The sequence below is a fragment of the Physeter macrocephalus genome, chromosome 6, assembly GCF_002837175.3.
Source record: "Physeter macrocephalus isolate SW-GA chromosome 6, ASM283717v5, whole genome shotgun sequence".
Classification (NCBI taxonomy): Eukaryota; Metazoa; Chordata; class Mammalia; order Artiodactyla; family Physeteridae; genus Physeter; species Physeter macrocephalus.
The window spans coordinates 24,451,526-24,456,062 of record NC_041219.1 but is presented as its reverse complement, the minus strand read 5'-3'; the positions used below and the strand labels follow the sequence as shown (position 1 = coordinate 24,456,062).

Genomic DNA, 4,537 nt, shown 5'->3' with positions numbered 1-4,537 from the left:
CTCACACCAGTCAGAATGGCCATCATCAAAAAATCTACAAACAATAAATGCTGGAGAGGGTGTGGAGAAAAGGGAACCCTCTTGCACTGTTGGTGGGAATGTAAATTGATACAGCCACTATGGAGAACAGTATGGAGGTCCCTTAAAAAACTAAAAATAGAACTACCATGCAACCCAGCAATCCCATTACTGGGCATATACCCTGAGAAAACCATAATTAAGAAAGAGTCATGTACCAAAATGTTCACTGCAGCTCTATTTACAATAGCCAGGATATGGAAGCAACCTAAGTGTCCATCAACAGATGAATGAATAAAGAAGATTTGGCACATATATACAATGGAATATTACTCAGCCATAAAAAGGAACGAAACTGAGTTATTTGTAGTGAGATGGATGGACCTAGAGATTGTCATACATAGTGAAGTAAGTCAGAAAGAGAAAAACAATTACTGTATGCTAACACATATATATGGAATCTAAAAAAAAAAAGGAAAAGAAAAGAAAATGCTCAGAAGAACCTAGGGGCAAGATGGGAATAAAGATGCAGACCTACTAGAGAATGGACTTGAGGATACGGGGAGGGGGAAGGGTAAGCTGGGACAAAGTGAGAGTGGCATGGACATATATACACTACCAAACATAAAAGAGATAGTGGGAAGCAGCCGCATAGCACAGGGAGATCCGCTTCGTGCTTTGTGGCCACCTAGAGGGATGGGATAGGGAGGGTGGGAGGGAGGGAGATGCAAGAGGGAAGAGATATGGGGACATATGTATATGTATAACTGATTCACTTTGTTATAAAGCAGAAACTGACACACCATTGTAAAGCAATTATACTACAATAAAGATGTTAAAAAAAAGGATTAGAACAACTGCTGAAGAAAATGCTTTAGGAAGTTAGTTATGGCTGAATAAAAGGATAGCAGAACAGCATGAAGGGCCTAATTGCACAGAACTCAACTGGCAAGCTCGCCAGTATTGCTTTGCAAAACAAGATCAATGGAGTTGTTAAACAAAACAAAGCAAAACAAAACACGAGTGACAGGGTTTGATTAAATTGGGAATGATGGGAGATTAAAGAATCATTGGATGCAAAGGTAATAAGAAAGGTTAGAGTCAGGCCAAGGTAGAAATCTGAAGGGAGGTGAGTGAAGCCAAGAAGAGGTTAATGGGTGATCTTCCACTTATAATTCATTTGGAAGAAACATCAACTAGACCAACTGTGCAACATTATTGATGGCAAAAGGCACAGTGTGTTTTTTAAATTTTACCCCCAGATACAGCTCTGCTTACTTGCAGTATAATTTATGTGCCAGTAGTCAGGCTTCTTATAATTTAAACTACCTTTTAAGATAATAGGATTTCGATAACGTTCTTGTTATTCAGAAATTCCTCTTTGGGCTCCCTTTGAAAAACTGATTCTACAAACACATTCACTTTCTGGAATTTGAATATTTAAAGCTTTTTCATTTTGCTTCAGTTCTTACTTTGCGTCCAAGAATCTGCACTTCTGACAAATTGAGAACAACAACCAGAGTTTAGACCTAGATGTAAAACAAGCACAAGGGGAAAGAAAAAAAGAAGAAATGCAAAATAATCACATTAACGAAAACAATCAAGTTCTTGATTGCAATATGAAAACAGGAGAAACTGCTGTGCTGACTCACAAACTCTACACAATGGTTGCCAGGGGAACAATACTTGTACATTTCCTGGTTCTCAAAAATGTACCATGTAATGTTTGTGCTTGTCTCTTTTCTTTTCTTTTTGAAAATCTCTTCCAAGCTTGTGAGTTCTTAGTTATTCACCTCGTAATTTCATTCTTTAGAGCTCACATCACAGAATCCACTAAGCTGGCAACATATAAAAAGGCACTGATTTTTTTCTTCAAAAGTCATGAGTGCCGCATGCAATGAAAATTTCTGCTCTCCCTGGAGCCTCTAAAAATAGCAAAGTGTAAATTGGTTTTCCCTCTAAGTATCTTTCATTTTTGTTTACACTCTTCCTACTTTTAGACTGTAAGTTCCTCCAAGGCAGGCACTAGATCCACAATTTTTATGTAATTCCCCACAGAAATTAAAGCAGATATAAACCTAGTATTACATATAAGATTAAAAGGTAGTTTTGGAAATTTTGAATTGGTTTTTCTTTTCAATTTGTTAAAATGAACTCAGGTGTTAGATATTTACCATCAGTAAATAATCTCATCTAAGAAACAGACTGCAGAGGGAAAAGTGTTTTTCTTCCGTACTGGGTAGTATGTGATGCTCCTATCCTGGTTTGGCCATTTCTGCTGCCTATTCTAGCCATTGCCCCCAGTGGTGAATGCTGCCCTTCATTTGTGTGCCAAAACCCCAAATAGATTAGTCATGAATAACTCTAAGACTATAGTTAGGGATTTATTAAGACTAATATTAAATCATTAACTAAGACTTGGTTCAAGGCATATACTGTTTATGAAAAGAAAACGAATTCTTAATAATAAGACAAACATAAATTAATTCACCTGTCAAATATAGACACATGGATTTATTAAATATTTATTCAAACATTTATATAAATGCACCATAATTAGTGGGGATATAAAGAAGACAACATTTTTACTTTCAAGAAGCTTAAAACACGTTATTTTTTTTCCATGGGAGAAAAATATTTACCCTTTCTATATTATCCTAGTCTCAGCTGGTTTATAAGTAGAATATTAATTTTATATATTGTTAAAACAAGACAACAAGCCCAAAATGAGTAACTCCATTTTGGGCCTGACAGGCCCCTGCCATCCCCTGAAGGAAGGTAACTGCATTAACCCACCGCTTCTTGGCCTAGTTTACTTTCCTCGTTCCTGCTCCCTTCTGCCTATAAGTCTTTCATTTTCAACAGCTCCCTGGAGCTCCTTTCTATCTGCTAGACTAGATGCTGCCAGATTCAAATTGACTTTTGCTCAAATAAACTCTTAAAATGTTTTCTATGCCCCAGCTTATCTTTTAAGAGTTCTGTTACTAACAGTTAGAAGCGGGGACCAAAGGAGACTCCCGACGGCCCCAGGAGCAACAAGCAACCAGACGTGGTACCTGCTGAGCCCTGAGCTCGCTGCCTCTCCCGCCTCAGGAGGTGCTGGGTCCGTCCCTCGCGGAACTTCTGCAGCTTCGGCCTGAGGAGCGTTCAGGCTTTATTTGAGCGTTTCTTTTCCAGACCGGGTCTAGAAACAGCCAGAGTTGGGCCGGTCCGACTTAGAAACCCTTCCGGGTCTAAGGTTGGACCGCGTCCGACTTAGAAGGCGGACCGGGTGGAGGGTCGGACAGCCAAGGAGTTAGAAACAGGACTGGTTCCGGGTCGGACTGGTTCTGAACTATTTAAGCCGGACTGGGCCTGGCGTGAGGTGTCAGGTGAATACAATTTTCTTTTAAGGCCGAACAAGCAGGTTAATCTTACCCAAGATAATCCTGAATTACAGCGACCACAACAGAGAACTTTTAATGTAGATTAGTTTATCCATTTAGGAGGCGCCTCAAAGAAAAAAGGGTCTCAGCCAAGCGCTCACTACAAAGCGTAGAGGGAAAACTATTTTCCCTCCTCTTCAGCTGCTTGTGACCAGCATGAGACCCACCGGGACGCCCTGCGCGCTGCGGACCCTGCAGAATCCTGGGGAAACTGGAAGAAGCCGGCAAAGGGTAAGAATTCTTATCAAAGTAAGCTCGCCTAGGCCTCTATCTGTGGTGCCTGGTCGCGAGAGGAGGGAAAACCTTCACGTTGTTCTTTCCTTTCAGATTGGCAGGCAAAAAGCATGTGTGAGAATTAAATCTTTGAAGTGTGACTTGTGAATTTGCTTTCAGGTACCACTGGTTGTCGACCTTTTCTCTCCCAGGAACAGCTATTGCCCTCTTGTTTGTCTCATTTTGTGTCCTGAGAACTTGACGGCTTTCTGCCTGACTGGGGCACGAGGGTCCTTATGTGTTCAGGCAGCTCCACTGTTAGGTTGGGGGCCCCCCAAAATATGTAGACAGAGATGTGGGTTGCACTCTATTGGTGGCTAGGGCCCTACTGTTGCCAACACTCAGAGGAAATATCTCTTGGTTGTCTTTGGCAGTGGCTCTGGATCTTGGGAGGGTAGTATTTTTTGCACTATCTTTGGGGATGCCTCTTGTCTCCTTGGAGTTGTTCTGTCAAGAATATTTACTATTTGTCCCTGATGAAAATATTCAAAAGGATTTTTTAAGAGAAAACATTAATCAATTTACTTTGACTCCCTAATATAGCCAAATCAGTACAACTAGTTTGACCCATCCTTAGATGTTGGCTGGAGAGACAAGCCAAAGTCTCAAGTCACTGTTTTTGGACTTAGCCCCATTGTGAAGTGGCTGGACAGAGGTACCATAGGAGCAGAAATACATCACTATTCTCAATACCTGATTTTCTAACCACCCTACCCCCAATTTTAAAACCTATACTAGTTAAAACTTACATGCATTCATCATCATGCTATATTTGATTTTACAAAGAACCAAATCCCTATTTTAGTTAATGTAGCATACAG

General features: G+C 40.4%; 1 long non-coding RNA gene across 1 annotated transcript in view; it reads right to left on the bottom strand.

Annotated features, from left to right (window-relative positions):
• Nucleotides 1-3,209, bottom strand: part of LOC112065902 (uncharacterized) — a 396,153-nt gene extending 392,944 nt beyond the window's left edge. The window contains exon 1 of the long non-coding RNA XR_002892300.2: nt 3,075-3,209. This is a non-coding gene — a long non-coding RNA (uncharacterized lncRNA). The remainder of the gene's footprint in view (nt 1-3,074) is intronic.
• Between the last annotated feature and the right edge of the window lie 1,328 nt (nt 3,210-4,537).